This window comes from Schistocerca serialis, chromosome 5, assembly GCF_023864345.2.
Source record: "Schistocerca serialis cubense isolate TAMUIC-IGC-003099 chromosome 5, iqSchSeri2.2, whole genome shotgun sequence".
Taxonomy (NCBI): Eukaryota; Metazoa; Arthropoda; class Insecta; order Orthoptera; family Acrididae; genus Schistocerca; species Schistocerca serialis.
The window spans coordinates 762,472,921-762,484,165 of NC_064642.1; the positions used below are offsets into that span (position 1 = coordinate 762,472,921).

The 11,245-nt window shown below is 43.6% G+C and overlaps 1 pseudogene; it reads left to right on the forward strand.

The window, feature by feature from the left end:
- Window positions 1–211: 211 nt before the first annotated feature.
- LOC126482442 (5S ribosomal RNA) lies at window positions 212–329 on the forward strand (annotated as a pseudogene).
- Window positions 330–11,245: the final 10,916 nt, after the last annotated feature.

Sequence of the window (11,245 nt, forward strand, 5' to 3'; positions counted from 1 at the left end):
CGAATGAAAAGAGTACGCCTATTTAACTTAGAGTAACAATATATATCCTTTGTGCCTTGTTCATTTATTTTGATTATACTCATATGGGTAATTAATTTGTCTTAAAGGTGTTTGCTCACTGATAAAAGGAAGGCTGGACCATTAGACGTAATATTACATAAGAAACCAATCGCACGAGCAATCATTTGAACATTGGCTACGCAGTGAATGTGGCAACAGCCTTACCGCAGTGGATACACCGGTTCCCGTGAGATCTCCGAAGTTAAGCGCTGTCTGGCGTGGTCGGCACTTGGATGGGTGACCATCCAGGCCGCCATGCGCTGTTGCCATTTGTCGGGGTACACTCAGCCTCGTGATGTTAATTGAGGAGCTATTCGACCGAATAGTAGCGGCTTTCGTCAAGAATACCATCATAACGTCTGGGAGAAAGGTGTGCTAACCCCACGCCCCTGCTATCTGCATCCTCCACTGAAGATGACATGGCGGTCGGATGGTCCCGGTAGGCCTGAAGACGGAGTGCTACGCAGCGAATGGACCAAATGATTCTAATCACGGTATATCACGAGCATCATTTGTTTCCTTTCACTGACTAACTTTTTTCCACTGTGTCATTTATGAGGGGGGGAGCTGTTATTCAACTAGCAGGGTAAAACTGCTAGCACTGTAGGTGGTGGGTAGTTAGTCTGTTTAACAATAACACTATTAATAATCTTACATGCTGTGTGAGAATACCATATTAATGTTAACATGTGCACATGTTATGCACGCTCATGTTCAGGAAAAACAGAACACCTTGAACGACTAGAGACAGGACGTACATATTCACAGGACATGTACGTTAGTATTTTCTGCAGAAGCGATTACCATTTCAGTCACCTCGGTCCAGCACGTGTTTTGTTGCCTAGTAGGCACAGTGTCCGCCATAGGCCTGATAACTTGTCCCAAGTGTGATGGCATTGACACGTGTGTGTAAGGCGCAAATGGCGTCCTGTGGTGTCGACAGTCGACATCCATGCTGCATTCACCTGGTTCCAAAGTTTCCCTGTGGTGGTTGATACTGGATCACAGCGCTGCATCTGTCGTTTCACTACATCCCACACATTTTCGACTGACATCACGTCTGGTGATCTGTCGGGCCAGGGCAAAAGGCTGACATCCTGTGACACCAAGAAGGCACTTGATGGTGCAGCAACATGTGGTCGGGCATTTCCTTGCTGGAGTGTTGTGCGGCAAGGGTATGCTACAGGTCGCAGGATGTTGTTCATGTGGGTCACGCTGGTCATAGTGCTCTGGACACGCACCAACTGTAATTTGTGGTTGTACCCAATACCACCCCACACCAAACGGTCTCGAGCTGGCGCTGTATGTCTTGCGTGTACGCAGTCACTGTGATGTCGCTCCTCCTGTCTGTGGCGAACCAAAATGTAGCCGTCAGTTTCAAGCAAACAGAACCTGGATTCGTCCGAAATCACTATCTGACGCCATACCTGCCCCAGTGACGTCATTCCATACACCACTAGCATGTTTCTGTACATTCGTCAAAGGTAGGTGGAGATGTGGACGATATGCACATAACCCATGCCATAATAAACGACTACGGACTATCACGCTGATGTGTACGTTGTGTTACACCGTTCCACTGTCGTACCAGAGCTGAGGAGGATGCAGATGTGTCCCGCAGTGCCATTCGTCTAAGGTGTCGATCTTCTCGGGGGATGGCTGGGTGGTGCGACATGAGCCATCTCGTTGTGTTTTATGGCCTTCCGTGAACCATTCTGCACACACCCGCTGTGCAACCAAAACACATCATACCACACTAGCAACCTGGATGGATGCATCACATTCTCTCATGGCAATAATGAGCCCTCTTTGGACTCACTGATCTGACGGTACAGTTCGCGCTTACGTCTGGTGGCATCCTGCATGTCTGTTCAAGATACACTGGTCCATCACCGTCGGTTTATAGAGACAGTGGGAGCCGCAGCCACATTTTACAGGTAGATGGAGTTGCGCCACCATATCGATGTTGACCTTGAACCCGCGGACCGACATGGTACAAATGCTAATAATTTCCTCAGAACATACTAATGTACATGTCCTGTGAATATGAACGTCTCTCTCTAACTGTTCAAGGCGTTCTGTTTTTTTCTGAACATGAGTGTATAATTAAGCGCTGTGGGATAGGTTTAGTGCTTAATATTAGGTGTGGTAATGTTGCATTTTTGTTTACCCCAAGGGCACTGTCAACAGTAACTATGCGAGTCCAGTTCTGTCTAGTTCGCGACTTTCTACGTTAGTAATCTGCAGAGATGTGCGGACGAGGGAGCCCAAATGAGAGCGAGGGTTTTAAGGTGTCAGGCAAATTCAACACCTTCCATGAAAACCCTGACATGATAAGCAAATCCAGTAGTATGTCACATAGCTCCGAATAAATCGTGACATTAAATTAACAAAAGTAATACGAGTAACGAGTGAGCAAATGGAATACCACAGACTAACACAAGAATGCCTAAATGCATGTCATACCTTCCTCCCATGAGACAGACGCAGTTCCGAGGGGACAAACGAGAAGCCGAGAGCAGAACCGTGTTAAGCGAGAAGGCCCTACGATAAGGGACGGACATCCACGTCGCCAGCTAACCGCTACGACTACACCACCCGCAAGTTTTTAGCGTGAGACTTTTTCGCGTCTCTGTTACGTTAGGACCACCCCCCAGCCCATGTTAAAAGATAGAGCCCTCCAGAAGAACAGTATAGATCTTACGATAACGCTAAAAGGACCACACCAGCTGCAAGTTTTAGCGTGAGACTTTTTCGCGTCTCTGTTACGTTGCAAACTTTAAGCCGGCCGCGGTGTTCTAGCGTTCTAGGCGCTCAGTCCGGAACCGCGCGACTGCTACGGTTGCAGGTTCGAATCCTGCCTCGGGCATGGATGTGTGTGATATCCTTAGGTTAGTTAGGTTTAAGTAGTTCTAAGTTCTAGGGGACTGATGACCACAGATGTTAAGTCCCATAGTTCTCAGAGCCATTTGAACCATTTTTTTGCAAACTTTAAAAACATTGCCCCACCACGAAAAGTATAACGTTTCTCATTGGATAGACAGAATTTTTGTAGGCGGAGCTTAAGGTTAACATTGAGACCCTGATTGGTCAGATGAAAACACAGCCAGATAGTTTTTTTTAAACCAACTTCGGTAAATTGTAGTAATGAGAAGTTAGGGGAGTTGCTTCGGAGAGGGCGAGCTGGACGGAGCTGCGCTGGCCGCCGCCCCCTGACGAACACCGACAAGGTAATGAACGCACGCGATGCCGCATTTTTTAGTGCATAAGGCTTCACTCAGAACTGCAGAAGTCTCATCTGTTACACCCCTTTTTGCGTAATACTAGTGTCGATCGTCAATTAAAGCTCATGATGTTAACATTTGCCACTTGAAGTAAAAATCAGAAACACAATGATTTTTCTGTTATATAATTACTGAGAGCCACATCAGCCACTGTAATTTACGACAAGTTAGATAAGTAATTAAAGATAATTGAGGGTCACTGTAGACCATTTTGATAGTTTTCTCTTTTGTGAAACTTAATTTAAACCTAGATTATAGATGTGATATGGCATAGGTCATCCTTCGATCCATTGTAGAACTTGGAAACCCATTCAGGGAATATTCGTTCACATTTTTGTTGAACGCAGTTGGTTTTTACCTTCCTGTATTAAAACATTTCCTTTTATCAATAGTGCAGTTTATAAACAACGTTTTGTGAGTAGAATAAAATTTCCAATGGTAAACTTAACTGCTTTTTCGGCGTTATTTTACCAGCTAACTACAAATAGTAAAGCCTTGAACCCCTTCCACTAAATTTAGTTAGTATCAAGATTCTTTTACAGGGAGTGCAGTGGAGCTGACGCTGAAATCATTTGGTTATATCATCGCTAGTCTCACTGAACTCTTCTGAATTCTACATGTCATGTGTGGTCTGGCGTCTCCTTACCAGCAACAGGTCCCAGGTTCAAACTAGTCAATTCCCTGAAAACCACGCTCAGAGCGTCGTTGCGCGAAAGTGGTAGGGAGACACGATATAGAACAAACAGACACCACGCAGCATGTTTAGAGGGTGAGTTGCGCTAGGGCTGCACTAGTAACCAGCTGCGCCTGTGTGTGTGGCGACTGTGATAATGTGGGTCGTGTATCCCATGACGGACAAAGGAAGGGACTCTTTCCCTTCCTGCTCCCAGGTATGGTTCCCAGGTATGCTAGAGCCACGAGAGCCAGTGACATGTTCAGGGAGATGCGCTCATCATCCAGAAAAGATGTTATCCAGAAAAGATGTTAACGCTGTTGGGTTGATGGGGAGAGAGTCAGACAGATAATCCATGCCGCCCTGTCTGTGCTGCCAAGAACAGAGTGGCTTGATGTACTGAATGGCAGCATGATGCTGGAAATGTACCCCTTCTTTCTCCCCAGGGGAGCACACAATCAGCCAGCCTTGCAGGCCTGTGCTTCTGATGTTACACACATCCACATTTCCGTCTCCAAGAGACCACACTCGCGTGTCACAATCAGATCAGCAAACTCCACTGCATTCCACACCTTTATATAAGAGTGCACGTGTTGTGGACACTGCTGCAATTAGTTCATCAGGTTTTTGCTCTTGCATAAGCCTTCAGCAACTCTCTGCTTCAGTACAAACGAATTGACACCACAAGACCACCATGCCTCATTGGTTCGTTGTTTCATTTGGGGGAGGAGACCAAACAGTTAAGTCATCAGTCCAATCGGATTAGCGAGGGATGGAGAAGGAAGTCAGCCGTTACCTTTCAAAGCAACCATCTCGGTGTTTGCCTGAAGAGATTTTAGGGGAATCACGGAAAACACAAATTAGGATGACAGGACGCGTGTTTGAACCATCGTCCCCCCGAATGCGAATCCCGGGATCACTGGGCCACCTCGTTCGGTCATCCTGGTATCATAAGCACCGCACACTCTCCACTGGTGCTCCACACCCCATGTGCAGACACACCCACTACACCACGCCCACGTCGTGATCCACGTGCAGTGACCCGTGCCCTAATATGCAGCCGTGTGACAGTGACACGCCCCTCCGTCTCTCGTGTGACGCTCTCGAAAGGAAGATGTAGGTCAGAGTATACACTCATTGTCGACATGGACAAAGCTCTTCACTGTTGTACAGGATTACGTCTTCTTAGTAACTCGTTGCTCACTATGGTAATTTTTTGGTTCATTCCATAGACATCCAACGTTATTGTCTAGCACACGAGTGAAGTGGTTGTCCATACACATGTTTTATATTTCACAATATGGTAAAGTGTCAAGTCGCTGCCACATATCTTTCACTGCTCAGAATTTTATTGAACGTTAGTACGTTCTCCAAGGAAGTTCCACAAGTAAAATACATTTTTGTAGACTCAAAAAATGGTTCAAAAGGCTCTGAGCACTATGGGACTTAACTTCTAAGGTCATCAGTCCCCTAGGACTTAGAACTACTTAAACCTAACTAACCTAAGGACATCACATACATCCATGCCCGGGGCAGGATTCGAACCTGAGACCGTAGCGGTCGCGCGGTTCCAGACTGTAGCGCCTAGAACATCTCGGCCACCCCGGCTGGCCTTTTGTAGACTGTTTCCCTTCTACATCTCACCTGCGAAGTACTATCCCGACTTCATAGCGCCTGTTATCAAAACCTCAAAACAACCGCAGAAAGTCAAGGTGCTGGCTGCTTCTCACTGTTTTACCACAGTAGACAAATGCCGAAGTTATTCTGACTTTCAGAATGGCTCATTCTACAGCTTTTACGTATCAGCTTGTACCTTTAACAATTTTTTTAACACAATTATGTTTTCGTTTGAGAACTAGAAAAGGAGACAGGCGATAAATTTGAGACGTGTCTTCACATCAGCACAATGTAAATCAAGTGTCTGATAAGAAACGGGGAATTTCGCTGTGGAATCAGCGATGAAGAGAATACGTGGTAAATGTTAGTTAAAGCAGAATGACAGGGCACGTGTTAAGTCACCAGGAAAAAAATTCCTCGATACTAGAGCAAGCAGTAGAGAGCAAAAGCTCTACGGTGGGTCCGAATTGGGTGTGGGTATCACATAACTGTAAACTTTAGTGTAGGTGAGGAGCTTGGCAGAGCGGTAGAAGTTGTAGCGGTCTGCAGCAAATCGTTCAGAAGACGGGAGGAAGAAACTCCTCATTAGAGGGCTGTGCATATGTAGTTGTTGATGTGGCCTTCAGTAAGTGATTGTTCCTGAGCTTGGGTTTGCTAGTTTTTCCGCACTTCTATAAATAATTTGTGTCAGTATTTTTCAACCATCATTTATTAGACCGATAATTCGATAATATTATCATCTCTAAGCAACTGTCACCTTAGCAATTTGAATTATTACGTTCTTCTTGACGTCTGAGGGTATTTAGCCAACATTATATATCTTGCATACTATGTGAAATAGTTTTGTCGTGGTATTTTCTCCCAACGATCTCAATGATTTCGAGGGGATATCGTATACTCCAAATGCCTTGTTTCGGCTTATGTGGTCCAGTGCTATGTCGAACTCTTCTCACAATATCATACCTCTCACCTCGTCACAATTCGTCTCCCCTTTGCGTAATATTGTCTTCTGGTTCATTTCCGTTGTATAGCACTTCTACATATTCTTTCCAACGTTCGATTTTCCCTCTTTTTGCGTAGTACTGGCTTGCTGTCTGAGCTCTTGAGCTTTTCTTTTCTCCAAGGTCTCCTCAATTTTCTTGTAGTCGGTATATTTCCCATAGTCATGAATGCTCCCACAACTTAGTTTTCCTTGCCCTTCCCATTTAGCCATTTTGGATTTTCTGTCAGTCCCAATTTTTAGAAGAGTAAGTTCTGTTTTGTCTGCTTTATTTCACGCATTTTTATATTTTCTCCTTTCGTAAATTAAATTCAGTATCTTTTTTGGTATCCAAGGATATTATTTATTGTCACTAAACTACTGTCAGTGTTAAGCCCTTCAGCAATAATTCCTAACCAAAGGGAGTTACTTCCTACAGAAAGTTACGTTCAGATAACAGGACTATAGATAGATAAACAATTTACGTGCCGTCTAACATGGGGCGCGTGTGTAGTGTGTTGGTCCCTGAGGTGTCGAGGCAATGAACACGTATTATAGCAAAGAATAAGTGTGGGTTATAGTGACACAATAAAGGGCTGCCGATGAGTTGTGTCTGGCAAATGAGCTTCTCACTTTGCAGTACACTCAACTCAGAAACACACCTACTGAAAAGTAGGGCTGTCCAAACAGTTATGGTGTTCAATTCGTAGTTACTGAACCTGAAAATTAGCTCTGACCCTTATTTACAGGAATGTGAATAACACTCATTGGCCTACTCGTTCGGCCAATTCGTCGGCTGTCGTCTCTGTGGCTTTGAAACGTAAAGTACTGGACGCTCCAGAAACAGATTTGAAGCAGAAACGCTAGTCTTCCTGCCGCTAGCTTGAGATGTGACAGCATCCCAGAATATGCTTGACAACACTGGAACTGTCGATTTACTTCCTGGAGTGGCAGCGAATTATCGTACTATATTCACTTGACTTTTCTCGTAATTTTGATGAAGTATTCTGAACAATTCTCACTTACGCAGTGACATAGGAAATTTAGTGTTCTGGAGTCCAGGAAGTTCGTTCCAAGTAGAAACTGCAACTAATATCATCTTCTACGTTGAAAATTTTCCATCTTAGCCGTCACTGGAGTAAAGAGGGAGCAATGTTTAGTACATTTGTCTGCTAGCTGAGTGGTAGCCGGCATGGCAGCTCATCATGTTCGGCCATGGGTCTGGCCACTATCTGCAATAATAATAGTAAAAACAGAAGATGGAATAAGCGAGGTGTCATGCGACATCCGCACGGAACTGTTAAGGAATAATGATGAAAAACAGATAAATAAAATTTTAAAAAAGCGTAAAGTGCCTGCCTTTCGAAGGAAAGATTGCGTTATCCGTCTGTTCCAGTAACACTGAAGTCAAGATTTTTACTTCTTTTGTGAAAAAGCCAATCTCAGACAGATGACAATTAGAAAGGAAATCTTAAAAAGACTTCTGCTTGATACGTTTACCGGCTACCTTGATTCTGTAGTCTATAGGTGGAAACCTTGTGGAGTTCCAAACTTGTTACTGCATATTTTTTCTGCCTCTGCTCACATAATTTTAAGTTCGTTGTGAATACACAATTGCATTGACTAAACTGTGGCACTCAATAATTTGTCACCTGGATTTCGTTGTGCGTCTGCCATTGTTGCTACATTTTCACACTTTCGTAGGGTAGACCTGTAACGCTACTGCAAGGGGTTGTGGACTGCACGCATACACAGACCGTTCTGAGACCAAAAGTATATACAGTGTTGCTAATTCATGATGATTTTGGCATGCTCGTCTTATGGATATTTTGTTTCGTTCAAAAGACTTTCGTCATAAAATTAGCGTATGTTGTAATTCATTTGTACTAGAATAGTATTGTTGTTGTTGTTGTGCTCTTCAGTCCTGAGACTGGTTTGATGCAGCTCTCCATGCTACTCTATCCTGTGCAAGCTTCTTCATCTTCCAGTACCTACTGCAACCTACATCCTTCTGAATCTGCTTAGTGTATTGATCTCTTGGTCTTCCTCTACGATTTTTACCCTCCACGCTGCCCTCCAATGCTAAATTTGTGATCCCTTGATGCCTCAAAACATGTCCTACCAACCGATCCCTTCTTCTAGTGAAGTTGTGCCACAAACTTCTCTTCTCCCCAATCCTATTCAATACCTCCTCATTAGTTACGTGATCTACCCACCTTATCTTCAGCATTCTTCTGTAGCACCACATTTCGAAAGCTTCTATTCTCTTCTTGTCCAAACTGGTTATCGTCCATGTTTCACTTCCATACATGGCTACACTCCATACAAATACTTTCAGAAACGACTTCCTGACACTTAAATCTATACTCGATGTTAACAAATTTCTCTTCTTCAGAAACGATTTCCTTGCCATTGCCAGTCTACATTTTATATCCTCTCTACTTCGACCATCATCAGTTATTTTACTCCCTAAATAGCAAAACTCCTTTACTACTTTAAGTGTCTCATTTCCTAATCTAATCCCCTCAGCATCACCCGATTTAATTTGACTACATTCCATTATCCTCGTTTTGCTTTTGTTGATGTTCATCTTATATCCTCCTTTCAAGACACTGTCCATTCCGTTCAACTGCTCTTCCAAGTCCTTTGCTGTCTCTGACAGAATTACAATGTCATCGGCGAACCTCAAAGTTTTTATTTCTTCTCCATGAATTTTAATACCTACTCCGAATTTTTCTTTTGTTTCCTTTACTGCTTGCTGAATATACAGATTGAATAACATCGGGGAGAGGCTACAACCCTGTCTCACTCCTTTCCCAACCACTACTTCCCTTTCATGCCCCTCGACTCTTATAAGTGCCATCTGATTTCTGTACAAATTGTAAATAGCCTTTCGCTCCCTATATTTTACCCCTGCCACCTTCAGAATTTGAAAGAGAGTATTCCAGTTAACGTTGTCAAAAGCTTTCTCTAAGTCTACAAATGCTAGAAATGTAGGTTTGCCTTTTCTTAATCTTTCTTCTAAGATAAGTCGTAAGGTTAGTATTGCCTCATGTGTTCCAACATTTCTACGGAATCCAAACTGATCCTCCCCGAGGTCCGCTTCTACCAGTTTTTCCATTCGTCTGTAAAGAATTCGCGTTAGTATTTTGCAGCTGTGACTTATTAAACTGAGAGTTCTGTAATTTTCACATCTGTCAACACCTGCTTTCTTTGGGATTGGAATTATTATATTCTTCTTGAAGTCTGAGGGTATTTCGCCTGTCTCATACATCTTGCTCACCAGATGGTAGAGTTTTGTCATGACTGGCTCTCCCAAGGCCATCAGTAGTTCTAATGGAATGTTGTCTACTCCCGGGGCCTTGTTTCGACTCAGGTCTTTCAGTGCTCTGTCAAACTCTTCACGCCGTATCTTATCTCCCATTTCATCTTCATCTACATCCTCTGCCATTTCCATAATATTGTCCTCAAGTACATCGCCCTTGTATAAACCCTCTATATACTCCTTCCACCTTTCTGCCTTCCTTTCTTTGCTTAGAACTGGGTTGCCATCTGAGCTCTTGATATTCATACAAGTGGTTCTCTTCTCTCCAAAGGCCTCTTTAATTTTCCTGTAGGCAGTATCTATCTTACCCCTAGTGAGACAAGCCTCTACATCCTTACATAGTATTATCAGCATTATAATCTCTCATGTCTAGGTAAGTCTGCCAGCGTTCATGTGGGTTTTCAACTTCACGCCGGTACAGAGCTGTTAATTTGAAGTTGAAAATGTCGTCAAACCACGCCCGACGCCCGTTACCTTGATGGTCGCTCCATAGGCAGCGCAACAGGAAAACATTAGTGTGTGCAACATAGCAGAGTCGTGGCGGGCGTTATCGTGCAGTAGCAACGCTTTCTGCGGTCTTCTTGATCTTTCGCTTTTAACATACAGAGACCGTCAGGCGTCTCAATTGTTGACAACAAACGCTATTGGAAGTAACTGGCAGAAACAACTCTTTCATTGTGCCAGGAGATGCATATCATCCAGTACCTTCTTTCAATGGATTCAGAATGAAGGCATCATGTCTTTTCACCAGTAAGACACATTTGATAGGTGTTCTGGATGAGACAGATGGTAAAATTTAAGAAAAATGATTTGGACGATAGTACGCAGTATCCTGTGGTCTTGTTTGTGAACTCCAATGAGTGAAATTACCATCTTGTCTTTCTGTTTTATGTTCACCTTGTTTCCCTAAGCTGCTTGAGACATATGTTGGAATGGTTCCTATGAAAAGGTCATGACCAGTTTTCTTCTCCAACCTTCCTGTCCCATCTCCAATGAGCTCTTGGTCCTAGAGACGCTAAATCCTGACATTTACACTTTCAGATTTTCTATGAGTTATGAAACTTATCCGTTGGATATGAGGAATAAATCACATCAAACCGATCATCCTTGAAACAGCAAAATGTTACGCGGAGCTTCCACCGCCTAACGCTCTCCACCTGCATTCCTTATCAATATCTACAGTTGACTAAATATCACAGATGTTACACTTTTCTCATGTGGCATTTGTTTTTCTCGCCCTTTAACAACACTCTTCATAATCAACAAATGTGCGCCATACAGTATATCACCGCAAGTGAAACACTAGA